Source organism: Monodon monoceros, unplaced genomic scaffold, assembly GCF_005190385.1.
Source record: "Monodon monoceros isolate NGI ecotype Baffin Bay Population unplaced genomic scaffold, NGI_Narwhal_1 Super_Scaffold_22, whole genome shotgun sequence".
NCBI lineage: Eukaryota > Metazoa > Chordata > Mammalia > Artiodactyla > Monodontidae > Monodon > Monodon monoceros.
In genome coordinates, this window is record NW_021703779.1 from 10406482 (window position 1) to 10423994 (window position 17513).

The following is a 17513-nucleotide window of genomic DNA, read 5'->3' on the forward strand; positions in this document are numbered from 1 at the left end:
GAACAGGACAATTAACACACTTGCCCTAAATAACATAGCAGAACACTTCCACCATCAAGTGCAGAATACGCGTTTGTTTCAAGCGGATCATATTCCAAAAGTGATCGTATTCTGGGTCATAAAGCAAGACTCACCAAATAACAAAGGACTGGAATCATACAGAGTATGGTCTCTGACCACAGGAGAAGGAAGCTAGAAGTCAAATTTTTAATGACGTTTAGACAACTGCCCAAATGTTTTGGAAATTAATTAATATACTTCTAAAGAACTCATGAGTCAAAAAAGAGATCACAATGATAATCAGAAAATAATTTGAACAGAATGGTAGTGATAACACCATGTATCAAAATGTCTGGTTCACAGCTAAAGCTGGGCTTGGTGGGAAATTTCTGGCCTTAAATTTATATTTTAGAAAGGAAGAGAAGCTGAAAACCCATGTCTAAGAACTCATCTTAACAGGCTGGAAAAAAGAAAAACAAAACTGAAAGGAAGCAGAAGAAAGGTAACAATAAATAAATAGCAGAAATTAATGAAATAAAAAATAAGAATTTGATAGAACCAACAAAGCCAAAAGCTGGTTATATGAAAAGACTAATAAAATTGATAAAACCCGGGCAAGACTAATTTTTAAAAAAAGAGAAGGCACAAACCAGCAGAATCAGGAATTTTTTAAAGGGAGGAAGCATGGCTATAATTATGGAAAATAACCTTATGCTACTGAATTTGAAAATATAGAGTGGAAAAATTGCAAGAAAAACACATCTCAAGACTGACACAAGAAATAGAAATTTTGATTAGTTCTATATCTATTGTGGAAGTTGAATCCATGTTTTTAAAATCTTCCCACAAAAAATCCTCAAACCCCAGAGAATTCTGCCAAACGTTTAAGGATCTTAAGCAAACTCTTCCAGAAAATAGAAAAAAAAAAAAAAAAACCCCAGAAAACCAAAAAAAAAAAAAAAAAGGAAGACTCCTCAGCTCGTCTGGGGAGAACAGCATTACCTTGGTACCAGAATCTTTCAAAACCATCATATGGTCACAAGGCAACACCTTGAAGCCAGACACCAACAGCACAGGGAGGGCAGAAACCTAGGAGGTGGGGTCCCCAGTTGCCCCGTTGAGCAGCACGCAAAGCCAGCAGCCACTCCATCCAGAAATCCTTACAGAGAGAAAAGTAAACCCACGCATAACTACTGTTTGTCAGCTTCTGCACTTGCCCCTAAATCTCATCCTAACTCCACCAGGAAGCCAATATAGAAAAGCTCAAAATGGTTCCTTTGGCCAAAATCACTTAACAGTAAGAATTAAAGATTCAATTCAATGAATATGTGTGGAGTGTCCGGTGGGTCCCTGGCACTCTGTGGGCACAGGAAACGCCGTCATGGGGAAGACAGGGGTCACTGCACACTCATGGGGCTCACTGTCCAACATGGAGGAAGGGGGAGACCAGTAACTGCCCCTAAGAACACCTAACTGCACACGGCCCTTGTCCACATGGTGGATAGGAAGCTCGGATGAAGTTGCGGTCCATCCTCACAAAGTACACATATTCAGCGTATGGTGCTGGATGTACGCATAAACCTCAGTGTGGGCTGTGGTCCATCCTCACAGTGTACACGTATTCAGTGTATTGTGCTAGACAACAGAACGCAGCACCCAGACATCCTACAAGGACAGCTTCATTGCCCAGCTGCTTGGAGGGCATTTAGCAGGCATCCTCCAGCTATGCGCTCCTTCTGGCTCAGCCTCCACTGCAGAGAGTTGCCTGGTCAGAAGTCGCACCCTCCCAAGGACTGAGCCAGGTGGGGGCAGGTGTTTGAGCTACATCAGTCCAATACGGGAGAACTCTGATGGACAACACATACCCAGAGCTCCCTGCACGACACTCAACATTTTCCTCCGCTGGACCTGCTCCCAGCCCTTTCCTGCAGGGATGCCGATCCCTAATTAACACCTTGCACCTTAAACTCCCAAATCTCAGCATCCGCTACTGGAGAGCCCGGCCTACAACAGTTATAACTGTCAGCTCTGGCTTTGTCCCATCTTTCCTGACCTGCTTTTCCCTCTGCCCCAATTTGTTCACCTATTTTTTTAAAAATTATTATTTTCACCGTTCTGTTACATTATATCTAGTGCATATAGGTCAATGTAAATTGTTTTTAAAATAATAGGGATGTAAATTTTAAAGGAGAAATAGTTTGCCAGGGATGTTGGTACCTCAGAGGATCTTGTGTTTCATCTTCCTGTGATGGGAATAAGCATTCCCTGATTAATTTGCTTTTAAAAATCTGAGACTTTACAGCGAACACTTTCTTACGATGAGAATCACCTAGAGCACCTACTGGGAAAAGAGGTGTTTTATTTTCCCTGAAGCTGTGCTAAAAAGTTGAAGGCAGTTGCTAGAGTTCCATGATGCTCATTCTTATCTGATCCTAGGACCGCTTGACAAAAGCCACCCCCCATTGGCCCCATGTCTAGGGGGCCTCACAAAATGCCTTATTGCTTTGAGAGGTGGATTTAGAATTCCTTGAAAATGGAGCTGGTCATCAGAGTCTAGAAACACCAGACTCATCTTTCCACCAAGCCTCGACTCCATCTTTCCAGGAGAATTGGACCTTTGTCTGGGATACGGAAGGTTCTAAAAACCCAATCCGGTTGAGCACAAGGATTTTAAGGTTTTGACTCAAATCACAAGTGAAACTCAAATCCCATTTCGGGCGGTAATAACGAGCCAGGAGACCCTCTCAGGGAGGCTGACCGTTCTAATTAATATGGACAGAGAGAAAAACAATGAGCAAGGGTGATCCTTGGCCACTGCGGGTTCCTGCAGTGTGGTTAATGCAGGGTGAAGACGGGACTCCTGACCTGAGTAAACGGACGGGCTCCACAGGGCCACCGTTGTCACATTTCATAACATTTGTGGTTTGCGAACAGCTGCGCTTTGTCAAAGAGGACGGCAGTGGCAGTGAGAGGGAGGGACGTGGGACCCTGGGTCTGTGAGCAGGACGTTGAACAGGGGCCCCGACATGCCTTATTCTATGTCATCGTTGCTACTGCTACTGCTGCCGCTTTTGCTATGGTCGCTGTGCTTGCTGCTGTCGTTGGCGCCGAGGCTGTTGTCGCTGCCGCTGCCACGGTTGCCGTGACGGTTGTGGTTTTGGTTGCTGCAGCTGTGGCTACGAGTGAGGGCGGTCCCTCAGAGCTGCTGTGGGTCTGGGCTGCGCAGTGAGCCCAGGTTCCCGTGCCGGGGTCCCCACCACTGCTGCTTCCCTAGATGTGGGGAGAAACTGACTTTTGCTGAGATGGACCACGCAGCACGTACATGGGTGCCCCGCACACACCCTGACCCCCAGAAACTGTGAATGGGACCTCATTAGGAAACAGGAACTCTGCAGAGGTGATGCAGTGAAGGGTCTGAGATGAGGTCCTCCTGGAGGAGGGTGGTCCTACATCCAATGACCGGGTCCTTCTAAGGGGCGGAAGAGGAAAGACACAGACACAGAGGAGAAGCCGCAGGAAGACAGAGGCAGAGATGGGAGGGATGCGGCCACAAGCCCAGGGATGCCTGGAGCCCCCAGAAGCTGGAAGAGGCAGGAATGACCCTCCCCTGGAGGCTCTGGAGGGGGCGCGGCCCTGGGACACCTTGACCTCAGACATCTGGTCTCCAGGACTGGGGGAGGATGCACTTCCACAGTTTAAGCCATCCAGTTTGGGGTACTCAGTTAAGGCAGCCCCAGGACACACCTACTGAGGTAGACACTGGGAGCCCCTATCCAGGTGGTCAGTGCAGCCCCCTATCAAGACAGTCTTCTCCTTTTGCAAACTGTGGTCCCATGGTTTCCATGACCAGGATGTCATTGTAAGGAAGAAGCAGCCATAGACCATACATCGGTGAAGGGGCATGGCTGCGCTCCCATAAAAGTTTATCCTGAAATTTGAATTTCATATGATTTTCACGGGTCAGAAAATGTTTTTCTCTAGACTTGTGTTCAGCCATCGAAAGATATTAAACCCATGTTATGTGACTGCATGTATATGAAATGCTCAGAACAGGCAATGTGATAAAGACAGGAAACAGATTAGCAGTTGTTTAGGGCTGAGGTTCTGGGGGGCAGGAGGGCGATAACTAAAGGGTACAGGTTTCTCTTTGAGGTTCTAAAGCTGACTGCCATGATGCCTGCATAACCCTGTAAGTTATATCTCAGGAAAGCTGCTTCAAACAATGTAAAACTATTCTTAGCCCATGGGTGGGCCACGCTAAAGCAGGTGACGGGGCATCATTTGCCACCCTGCTGCAGGACACGGGAGGTGTTCTCAGGGTCGCCGTCATGGTCTGTAGTGGTGTTTACTGCCGTCTGTACACATTCCTGAGCCCTAACCCGTGAACGGCAGACCTGGGTTTTTGTTAGAAAGAAAGAGGAGGGTGGATTCCATCTCAGTGGAAAAGGCCCCATTAGAAGAGAGTTTGTAGTCAATGTACTGTGTTGGCCCATCTTGGTCATCTCCACAGCAGTTTTGTATTTTCACAGCTGCCCACCCCATAAGCCAGTAACCTAACTGTCCAAAGTTAAACACAAAGAGCCAGGGAAGGAAATAACTTGAGACATTTGTCATTCAGTCCCCTGGATTTGAAGCTGGAGGAGGCAAGCTTCCCAGAAGTGGTACAGTCTGCTCAGGAACGTGTAGCTTCGGGGGGTTGTGCAGGGGCTGGGGCAAAGATGCTGGGCTCCACTCTCTGGACCACAGGACCCCTGTGAAGGCAGTGACCACCTGGCATCCCCTGGAGTTGGCTTTGCAGGATGCTTCCCCACACAGGGGATGGTTTTGTGAGTGTTTTCTCCTCTGCAGCCTTCAGCTGTGCCAACTATACATGACACAGGGCAGAAAGAACAAGAAACATCACACATAAAACATCTGATTCAAGACAGCACCCTTCCAGAGGCCAGCCAAGTCCTAACATTGAAATGTTAAAGTAACTGCTTAGACATATCATGACGACATCATTTCGATATTCATCTCAAGCCGCTGCTTCTGGAATGGTCCTGAAAATGGTCAGCAGAAGTGGGGGGGGGGAAGCACGCCCTGAACGACAGCTCTCGTTGACCCAGTTCAGTAGTCAATGATCAGCGTCAGCCTCAAAATGTGCATCTTTCTCGTCAATCGCTGGGTCTGCTCAAGTGCTTTATCTTGGGGAGCTGGGATATTTTTCTTGGCACCAATATATCAAGTTTGTGCTCAGGCCCACAGCCAACCAGTATTCAAGTGCCCTAGAGCTTCCAACACAGAGATGGGCAAGAAATCAGAAAGAGGGGGCAGCCTCAGCCCTGGGTCTTCCCTGATTCCTGAAATCAGACTTGAATCAGCATCCAGAATCAAACTGGGACAACCAGCCAACGCTTTCAGAAACGCTGTGAACAGCAGCCCCCTGCTGTAAGGGAAACCCAGCTATATGGGCTCCCAGGTGTTCCTGAACCTCCATGGTTCAACGTCTCCCATCTTGCGAAATGAAATTGCACAGGAACAGGGTCCAAACTCCACTTTTCCCGCCTGTTCCTTCCCCACTGCATCTCCTGGAATGTTGTCTACATCCTCCTGAGATCCTCTAGGGATTGCGGGTTTCTGCTAGCCAGGCCAGGAAGATGTGTTTTTTGGGCCATTTGTTCCCTAGGACAGGGGGCGGGTGACCATCCCCTGAGGTATCATAGACGCTGTTTGAAATTCTGAATTCTGGATGGTCCAGGATTTCTCACCCCAGAGCACGCTCTCTACACCTCCACCACCAAAAGTGTACATCTTTCATATCATTTTTATTATAGCATTTACTTTTCATTTATTGTTTCTACTTACTGACCATGTGTACCTTCTGAAGAATCAGGCATCATTAATGAGGGGGTGGGCGTTTTGTAAGGAAAACGCCCGAGATGGAACTCTACAAAAATAAAATAAAACCGTAGTTGTGATCAACGAGAACCAGGCGACTTCCCCGCCGCCCCACCCCCTGCCACCTCCCCGTGAGCCCAGAGGAGACGCGGTCGGCACCCCCAAGCAAGGGCTGCTCCTCAAAGCTCCTGTCCCTGGGGGGAATCGGCGGGCCCCTTGATGTAATTAATCGTGAGCACGCTTTCATGGTGGAGGAGGTGTGCAAATCACCACACGGGGTGTCTGGGTGTGGCCCGGACAGGCATCTGAGGTCCACGCTGATGGGCAGCAGCCTCCAGTGCCGTAAACGGCCCAGGCATCACTCCCCGAAACTCACCTCCTCCTCCCGGAAAGGAATTAAAAGAGCAGGTACAAAAATAAACACCTCCTGCCACACAAGTGCTCACTTTTGACAGGCAAATCTCCTTCAGCTAAGAGGGGAGAGGGCACCGGGGCCGGGCTGAGCTGAGTGAGGGGACTTACTCATCTGTATGTGATGGGGGTCTGTGGTTCCCTTTAGGGAAGGGGGTCCTGAGGACAGGCAGCTGGCACACACAGGCTCACGTGTGTACAGACACACACAATCATATACACACACAGACACACAGACATACACAGACACACATACACACAGGCACACACAGACATGCACACATACATACACTTGCAGAAACACACACACATGCTCAGATCACACTCATACACACAGACATGTGCATACACTCATACACACACAGGCACACAGAAATGCACATACAGAGACACACATCCACACGCATACATACAGAGACAGGCACAAGCACACACACACACAGATGCACACACATACATGCACAAACATACACAGATCACACTGATACACACAGAGACATGCACGTACACTCATACACACAAAGGCACAGAGAAACGCACGTACACACTCATACACACACACACACACACACACACTCGCATCAGTGGGAGGAACGTGATGTCCTTTCAACGAACACCTGACATGAAGTTTGTAGGGAAAAGAATGTCAGTGGCATGTGGGGGGGGGGGGGGGTGGTGGCGGCCGAGCAGAACTCGGAGGCTTCACTCCATCCCACGGTTTTCTCAGCCCGCCCTGCAGTCGCTGCTGTGGAAGGGGCTCCCCACCCAATTTCCACCTCTGGGAAATGAGGGTCACAGCGGGGGGATGCGGCACAGGGATCGGGGCCAGGAGGCGAGGATGCGCTCCGGGGCAGGGCCTCTCGGGGCAAGTCCCCGAGCACCCACACACCCCGGCCCCGCGCCCCGCCCAAGCCTGTCCGTGCGCGTCCATCGCCAGCATAATGTGTCATAATTTGGCCGCGGATCCTGACAGCCCGGCTGACTCGGGCATTAAATCATCGCCCTGAGGGATTCTCACCGTGGCAATCTGCTGGCGGGGCTGTCATCTCCTCCCACACAGCACCTATCATTTTTGACATGATTGGATCAAAATTAGTCAGTACATTTAGATGTAAATTAGAGACATCCAAGAATAATGATGAGCGGAGAGATTCAGCCCCGTGTAATTGACACAGCAACAGCTTCCTTCTGCACGCCGCCTAGCCCGGCCTTATTAATACCCTGATAACAAAAGTAGAGTATCAAAAAAGTCAGAAAACTTTTTTGAGGGGCATATTTAACTAAGCCTTAAATCCCAAATAAGTCTATAATGTTAGCTCATCCCGCAGTTAGAACTACCAAACGGCTCCCCGAACACACGGAGATGTGACCGGCCTCTCGCGGAGCCGGCATCAGCCCCGAGCCTGGTACCTTCGTGCACAGCGGGTCTCTCTCTCCCATTTTCCCCAGATGCCAGCCTCACGTGGAATTCTCCTCCCGGGAGGAGCATGGAAGCCCGGGTGCTGTGCCCCCGCCCAGGTGCTGGTGAGGACAGAGCTGAGCGGGTGGCCACCGCTGGGCTCCGGCCCCCTGAGCTGGACGGACACTTCTAAGGGAGCTGCGAGCCGTCTGTCCGGCCCCAGCCCCTTCTGGAATTACCACACGGCCCCGCCCGGAATGCCACACATCCCTGCGGGTGCTTTCCTCAAACACCCCTTCCCAGGGCTGTGTGCAGCATCCCCTAAAGGTGTCTGCAGAGCATCTCCAGGAGTGGAAGGGGCTTCCCCTGCCCAGGCTAGCCGCCAGGCTCCAGATCCTGGTCCCTAGTCCTGGGGCACAAAGGGACCCCAAAGCAGTGCACCCCCATCAAGCCGTACAAGCCTTTGGGGGCCAGGAGCTGGTTAATAACAACTGCATATAAGAATTATGTGATACTACTTTGCCTGTAACTGGAGATGATACATAGATAGATAGATAGATAGATAGATAGATGTTAGATAAATAGATAGATAGATAGATAGATGTTAGATAAATAGATAATAGATAAATGATAGATAGATAAATAGATAGAAGATAATAGATAAATAGATAGATAATAGACAGATGATAGACAGATAAATAGATGATAGAGAGAGATGATAGATAGAGACAGAGGATAGATGCATGTAGATAGATATAGACATACATGAGGGAATTAAGGGGATCCAAACACAGTGGCTTTACATACTTCATCAGAAGCCCTCGATGAAACTGACGTGCACGTCCAGCGGGCAAAGGAGACCCGATTTTCTGCAGACAGTGGGAACCAAGGAATGCTCAAACAACTCATCTGGGGGGAGCCAGCCCTCCCCAGCGGACACAGCAGGGTAACAAAGGACACACTCATTTGTCCACATTTCAGCTTTACCGTGGGGTCAGCCGGGCTGGAATCAAATGGGGTGATTAGTGCTTATTTAGCCTGTCACCTGTGTTTGGAGCAGCGCCCTGACGTGTGGAATTGTAATCAAACACCGCACGTCTGGGTGGGTGCCCAGGAGTGAGCACCAGGGAAGCCACTCGGGGAAGAGGAAACCGCCGTGAGTGACAGGCTGGACAGGTCTCCATGCTGGGGTCCCCGGGACCAGGTGCAAGCCGGCCCCCGGCGCCCAGGGTGGCAGGGAAAGCGCGTGTGTGTCCTCGCAACCCCTCCCCAGGGGCAAGAACACAAGCAAATAATCAGTGTTTTCGGTGGAGCGATTCCAAGCCTCCTGTACACTAGCAGACAGCCCACGACGCCTGAGTTGTCAAGCAAAACGAAGGATTCCTGAAATAAAGCAAATACTGGCGGGGGCGTTTCTAACCTCTGGACCCCGAAGCAACAGCCCCTTTCTTGCTTCTTGCCCCTCCCACTCAAAGCCCCATCGTACTTGGAACGGGGGCGCTTGGCTGTCACCACCTGCCTCAGAAACTGGAGAGTTCGCAGTCCCTGGGGGCACCCAGAAGCATGTTCCCATGGGCACCACACAGAGACCGCACAGATTTCCAAAACACAGCGCTACAAATGCGATGGAGTTTACACCCCCCGTGCTGCAATGATGCAGAGTCTTTTTAACCTTATAAGTTAAAATCGCCTTTGATATTTTTTCAAAATCCAATGAAATGTCACAGCAACTCTGAGCTCCCCTGTAAGAACGTCAGCGACTAGAAGGCTCCACCCAGTACCGCATTCATCTCCTTTGCGGATTTTGCTGTAAAGCCAGAAAGAGAGGGAAGGAAGATACCTGGTGTGGCAAAGACCAGGGACATCCATGCAACAAGAAAACTTCTGGCTCGGGGTTTGCAAATCAACCTCACACCATTTTGTCTTCTTAGATTAAAAACATTGAAATCCTTCCAATGCAAGGCTACCTTGGACGGGACACCTGGCAGGTAAAGGAGTCACACTACACCCTAAGAAACCTCATTTCTTTCTCAAATGCGACGTGACTTTTTCCCCTCCACGCCATAGGGCCACGTCTGCTGACAAAACAGAGTGGAAACCAAACGCATTTTTCCTTTCCAGGAGGGACTCTGCGTTTCCTGCTACCAGCATCCACCGGTGCAAACACAAACATCAGGATGGGCGTAAGAGAACGCGTTGGGGGTGGGGGGGGCGAGGGGTGACGCTGGCCGTCCTGTGTCAGCTCACGACATCACGGGCTACTGACAGGACCCAAAATCCAACGCGATAATTGAGCTCGCTGTGCGGCTGTCACTTGCCCAGCTCTGTCACCGGCACGGAGATGTGACGCCTTCTGGAAAGGGTCCCATAGCACCAAGTCTTCAAGCGCTTTCCGCAGCGGGGTAACGGAGCCCCAGCCCCACCCTGTTCTTCTGATGAAAGGCGCCATGCACGACCAGGACCAATGGGTGTTGACCAGGGGATGACGCCCTCAGATGTTTCAGGAAGACAGACTCAGAAACACCGGGCTTCGGGCTTATTAAGGAAGCTTGTCGCCCAGCCTGGTTTCACAGCTCCGTAACTTCTCTAATTACTGTCACGTAATGATTACACATAATTGGGGAGGGGTGCAGAGGGTCCCTCCACATCCATACCCACCCAAACTCTCAGAATGGGACCTTATTTGGAAATAGGGTCTTTGCAGATGGGATTAGTTGAGACGCGGGCACAGTGGACTGAGGTGGACCCTTAATCCAGTAACTGGTATCCTGGGAGGAAGAGGGAAATTTGGACACTAACATAGAGGATGTTGGGGTGAAAGATCAGTGTGTACAAGTCAAAGACACCGAGGACCACCGCAGCCCCTGAAGCCAGAAGATAGACCTGGGACAGAGTCTCCCCTGGCTCCCCCAGAGGGAACCAGCTGTGCCCAGCCCTCCAGCCCGGACCTCTGGGTTCCGAACAGAGAGAGAGAATGAATTGCTGCGGCTCAGCCCGGGGTGGGACTTTGGTGTAGCAGCCGTAGGAAACTAACAATATAATAGATCACTATATTATATAACGTATTAATTATATTAATACAAAGTATTGATGTTATCTATGTTGATCATTAATTGACTGATACTCATACAAAACTACAACAATGATTTCTCAACGCTGGTTTCCCCAAAGTGTATTTTTTCTCTCTTTTCCTTCGCAATCTCCCTCCTTCGAGTTATTCTCAAGCACAGGATGGGGCTTGTGTCTTTGCCACGTCTGAGCCGTTTTCAGCTCCAAATTCTGGTTCCGGGGAGAACCGCTGGCCTCAGCCATTCCCATGATGAACAGCGGCATCGGGCACAGATGGCGACATCTAGGTAACCGTGGGGCAGGCGTGACCAAAGAAATAATCTTCTGATGCCTCTCAGCCAAGGAGAACAAAAGGCTAAAGCCAGACTTGGAGACACCCATGCACAACCTCGTTCCCTTCCACAGTCCTCTCATCCCAAACGCCAGGGCATGGTGAGACCCCCTCAGAACGGCTGAGCTGAGGGGAGGGTGGCCGGCTGCTTTGGCCAGACCAGACGCCTCATGCTCTGGATCCCTGGTTTCAAATCTGTAAAATGATCCAGGGTTTCTCAGCCTCAACACTACTGGCATCTGGGGCTGGATGACTCTCTGATGCGGGGCGTCCTGGGCCCTGCGGGCTGTGGAGCAGCTTCCCTGGTCTCCACCCACCACATGCCAGGAGCTCCCCTCACCACCGTGGTCACAACCAAACCTGCCCCCAGACATTGTCAGATGTGCCCTGGGGGACAGAGAGGACTTCCCGTTTCCAGTGTTCTGAGAATCTTGAAGGGCTGGTTCTTCACTCCAAGAACATTTGGCTCCCACTCTGTTAATGCATTTAGATTTCTTTTAAATTTATATCTATACCCACAGAGTCCTCTGCTGGCTGAACCCCTGGACTAAATTCTTCAACACAAAAAGAGAACTTTTTTTCCCTCATAGGTCTTTGCACCAAAACCAAGCATGCCTGACGTAGGTTGCAGGATGCCAGGTGCAAATCTGCTGCCCGCCCCACCCCCGCTTGGGACCTGCAGCGGGCACCCCAGAGAACTGCCCTCTTGGGCTCCTGGGGTCAGAAGCAGCAGGAGGCTGGCAGAAAGCACAGGGAGGAAGAATCATGGGTAAACACAGAGGCCGACAGGTGGCCTTCCAGCCCAAAGAACAAACCAGAGCAGAATAAAAAAATATTGGCTCAAGCCTTCAAAGCATGAGGGACTCAGGTCAGCTACCCAGAGGAACTTCCCTGTTACCAAACACTGGATAAGAAAGGACTGTCAGGGAAGAGGCGACATCCCTGTGTGCTCAGCGCCGACGGGATTGGATGACACACCCGGCGTGGATACTGTTTCCCCATCTTGCACTCACCAGCTCCATTTCCTCATCTGGAAAATGGAGCTGAAAATAGCATCTCCTTCTGAGTGTCCCACTGAGTTTGAATGTGATGATTTATGGAAGGGACCAAAGGGACTCAATGGACCAGAGGAAGCTTTGCATTATCGCCAAGATGGTCTTGGGTTCATGGGAGTGATTCGAGCTCTGGGCACCTGCACCTGAAAGCACAGGGTTAGTCCTGGTTGCACAGCACATCATGTGGAGCTCCTCGGAGGGCAGATGCCAAGGAGAACACACTCTTGGTTACCGTGCATCTACCCTACTTAGGGTGGCACTCCCAGCATCGAAATCAGGGCTGTTACCCCAGTCATTCTGCCAACACATTTGCAGAAGTGATGGATGGAGTGGATACAGGAGTGCACAGTGTGTTGTTACCTATCGTGCTGGAGACACATTTAAGATAATCTCCCGAGGTCCCGAGGACCCACGTTCTATGATAGATTTCAAAGGAGCACGGCCGTGGAGCCAGCTTCCTTCTCACCTTAAGTCCCATCGGAAGCATCCCCTGTTTGGGAAACTTCCCCCAACCACCCAGAACAAAGATGGCGCCCTCTTCTCTTCTATTGCTTCTTTGTTGTATGTATCAGAATGATCTATTTTCTATTTCTCTCAGGATGCTATCTAAATATCGTGTTAAAATGGAAGGGAAGCTGCCAGGAGGAGCCAGACGACCCAGCAGGACCTCAAAGGAGGTGACCAAGAATCCATTTGGGACCCTGAGCCATTAAAGCAGTTTCTCAGAGATCTAGGTGGGGATGGGTCTATTTTGCTCAAACATGAGGCCCAGCTCCTACCACGTGGTCTGGTAGGGAGAGCCCTGTGGCAAATTTCACTGAATTTTAAGGAACGCCCTGCACCTGGTAAGTATTTGCTAGCTTTTCCTTTATGGATAAAGTGACTGACCACCAGTAGAACAGCTCTTGAACTGGGTGGTTTTTAAACATTTTGAGGTGGAGGAACTCTTTGGTCAAGTGACATTTACTTGGAAGTAGGAAAACAGAGGAGATTAACGCAGAACTAAGGAGAGGGGCCAGAACGCTACCTGCTGGAACATCATGGTTCTGAAGGACATCTAGGCTACTTCGGAAAGAGTTTGAAAAACCCCAGTACCCATGTGAGGACTTGTTGACTTTAGTAATTTCGTAGAATGATCTCACCCTTCCAAAACAAAAAGTATCAAAATTTAAAAATCATATTCTTTGACAGCAACCAGCATTGTTGGGGCAGAAAGGATTTTCTCATCAGTCAGACACATAGTCGCCCTAATGTTTTTAGCCAATGCAAAGTATCTGCGTTGCATAAAATCGGCGCGGCTCTGTCCGCACAACTCAAAGAAAAGTGGAATCCCGAGGCTGGCTTTGTTAATCCGTCCAACCAAGCTGGAGAGCTCTGAGCCCAGCGCGGCCTCTGTCCGCCATCTTCCTGTGCCTACAGCCACGCCATGTGGACGAACGCGGCCGACGTCATGAAGGACCAGCTGTACTTGGGCTTCGTTGACTGGCCATGGGCTCACTTCTTAATTCCCACTAGAGTCCATGGCGACTGAATGAAGCGGACGGTCCATACCATAACCCCATGGTCTTATAAGAGCAACCAGAAGACGATGGTCAACCACTGGAATGAACCGTACACTCTCCAAACACGTTCCCTTTATGTGCACTTTTAATTGACTAATTGGCTTCTCCCTGTGACCCCAGGTGTGCACAAGAGTTCTCCCACCTCGCCTCACCCACCTCCTCAATCTCTCATCACCCTCAAGCAGGGAGGGGTCCCAGCGGTTCCTGCAGCCTGGAAGTTCTTGGACCTGAGCTGAAAGTCTGCGAGAGGGGGCTCAGCCACGCAAGTGTCGTCAGACCTGTCCGGGGGGTCAGCAGGGGTGGGGTCATCAGGTCACAGACTCACAGTCGTGAAGGACAACAAACCTGAACTTCTGACAGTGTCTGCAAAAGACGCCACGCAAAACATGCCAGAGACACATTGGCAAGACAAAAGATGTTCGATTACCACCGCGGGACCAGACCCCCAACCGCACCACAAATGAAGCATCCCGTGAACCCGGAAAACGCCGTGAGAACAGCACACGTGTGCTGCGTTGCATTTTCACGTGAACGGGGCTGATTTTTGTTAACAGTCACCATGCAAGTGTAAACACTTAAAACATGTCACAGTCCTTACAGACTTGGAGTCTGGCACGTTCTGTTCCCTTCACTGTAAAGTGTGACAGTGACGGGCTTAGTGTGAGAGTCGATATGTCAAAACCGTGGCAGGCGTGAGGTAAGCACTAGCTGGGTGTTTATTACCAATACCCGTTCATTTAAAATGTCTGCTGTAAACGAGATGAGCTACCGTCACGTTCATGTCTTGTCTACACGTGGTCTTTGACAGTCCTTCAACGCACATCCACGAACATAATTTATTGTCGCTTGAGTATCAGTCGTGGGAGTGATGCTTCATCTTACAGCCTCTGACCGAATGGAGTTTGAGTCACCCTCGCTGGTCCAAAGGCAGGCTGAGGTCCACCTGAGCCTCCAGCAGAACGAGAGTCCCTCAGACCTCGGTCTCAGAGCCCTGTGACTCGGCACTGCTTACTCCCCACTAAATGGTCCCATGCCTTTGCCCCCAGACTGCCATCGGGTCGAGAGACACATGGTACTTGGAGGTTTTCTAGACCCCACCACTGGGACATATGACGGGTGCTCACGAAACATGTGTCAATGAACTGAATGGCTGACACATTGCACCAAGTAGCCACTTATTTCAAAATTGTGTCTTCTGTTATTTTCTCTGTTTCATTTTCTCACTTTACACCATGCAGAAGCCCCTGAGAGGAGCCTGGCCAAGATTTGACTTTACAGTGCGTCCTATTTGTTTTCTCAGACTCCTAACAAAACATTGGCAGTGCCCTTGGGGACAATTTGGGTTGAAGGAAGGCGAGTCTAACAAAAATGTCGAAGACAGCAAGGACCTGATTAGTACTGGGCTCGGGTAGACACAACAATGTCCCCAAAGAGGTCCACACCCTGATCCCCATGTGGTGGACAGAATAATGTCCTCATAGACATCCACACCCTGACCCCCAGAACCTATGACTGTGTTACCTTATAAGGCAAAAGAGACCTTGTGCACGTGATTAAGGACCCTGGATTGTCCAGACGGGCCCTAAACACCATCCATCTCAGGTCCTCCTAATGGGGAAGCAGTGGGGATTTTGAATTGAGAAGGGCCCTGAGGATGGACGCAGAGGTCGGTATCATGGGCTTTGAAGATGGACAAAGGGGCCCCCAACCGAAGAACCTGGGCACCAGGAGACACAGGGAACAGTCGTAGAAACCTTTGTCTCCCTTGGAGCCTCCAGAAGGGTCCGGCCCTGCGGACAGCTTGATTCTAGTTTCATGGGACGCATGTCAGATTTCTGGCCTCCAGAACCGTCAATGAGTCACTGTGTATTGGTTTAAGGTACCCTGTTTTGATACCGACCCGGGTTCTTGGCTTCCTTAATCTATAGAAATTGACTAGGAGGTCAGACAAGAAACTCAGGCCAGGCTTTATTGGGGCCCCTGCTGCAGCGGGGGGTGGGGGGAGTGAGGACAAATAACAAGTTCCCTTGTTTGCTCGCTCCCTGGGGCGGGCAAGCTTGTTCCTTAAGTGGGCTGAGGGTATGGGTGTGTCCAGGGGTCGGGCTGGAGGGGAGGCTTAGGTGGGCTGCCCACCCCTTAGGTGGTGTTGAGTGCAGGCGGCATGCCCAGGACCCTGCTTTCGCTCCCGACCCCCTGCTTTTGCTCCCGGCTCTTCAGAAGTGGCAGTTGGGTTTTTTGGTCTCTTTGTTATCTTTTGCCCCAAGTTTTCCTCAACTGCACATGCACGCAGTTATTTTTAGTCCCTTACAGTTTCTTTGTGTTTTGCTGGTCAAGGAGAGGTGTGTCCACATGCAAGCCCTGCAGCAAAGGGCCCGGGGTCCCAGCCTGTCTCCGTCTGAGGGGCTTTGTGACAGCGGCCATGAGAATCTTACACGTACAAGCATGTGCAATGGGCAGGTACAAGGCAGGAGCGGGACCTCGATCAAACCTGGGGGTAACCCCCCAACTAAGCTCCTGCAGCAACATGCCTGTGTGTGCTTCAGGAAACGGAGCCACGGGGAAGGTAGACGCCCTGCCTGGGTCCAGCTGTCTGCAACGGGAACCCGGGTCGTTAACCCTGTCTTCCCACCCACTCACCGCTGGTTGCCTCTCTGAACGGGAATCCCACTCCAACTCTCTGCTGAACTAAAAAGATTTAATTTCCCGAATTGCAAAAATACTTCCGTCTGGAATTTCCAGGGACCCTCAGACAGTCACAGGCCCCCGCGAGAACTGGGGTGCGCCACCTACCCGCACAACAGAGCAGGAAGCGGGGCACTCACAGCCCACCTGCGTGGGCCAAGTCACCTGTGACCACAATTAACTTCACAGCCCACGGGGCTCAGCGCTGCATTAGTGGGAAACCACGGCCGGGAGAAGGCTTCAATCTCTCATGTTCTCCTGTCTTGGGTGAGTCAATAAAACACACTCTAAAGTCTCATCACTTTTGTTATGCTCTATTTCTACTTTGAAGTCACATTCTCTGAAAGTGACTAACTGCCTACGTTTTCCAGGCAAATCATGGGTGTTTCTCGTGAACTGTACTCATGGCAACCAACTTAATGTTCCCCAGATGAAATGAGGACATTGTCATCTTTGTATTTTCATTATTTTTTATTGAAGTAAAGTTGATTTATAATATTATATAAGTTACAGGTGTGCAACATAGGGATTCACAATTTTTATGGGGTATACTCCCTTTAAACTGATTATAAAAGATTGGCTATATTCCCTGTGCTGTACAATATATCCTTGTAGCTTATTTATTTTACACATAATAGTTTGTACCTCTTAATCCCCTTCCCTTATATTACCCCTCCCCTTATCTTGCCCCTCTCCCTTCCCTCTCCCCACTAGTAGCCACGAGTTTCTTCTCTGTATCTGTGAGCCTGCTTCTTGTTTTGTTATATACACTAGTTTCTTGCACTTTTTAGATTGCACATACAAGTGATAACATACAGTATTTGTCTTTCTCTGTCTGACTTATTTCATTAAGTATCACGCCCTCCAAGCAGATTGCACATATAAGTGACAACATACAGTATTTGTCTTTCTCTGTCTGACTTATGTCACTAAGTATCATGCCCTCCAAACCCATCCGTGTTGTTGCAAATGGCATTATTTCCTTCTTTTTTATGGCTGGGTAGTATTCCGCTGTGTATAAATGTACCACATCTTCTTTATCCATCCCTCTGTCCATGGACATTTAGGCTGTTTCCATGTCTTGGCTATTGTGGCTAGCGCTGCTATGAACACTGGGGTGCATG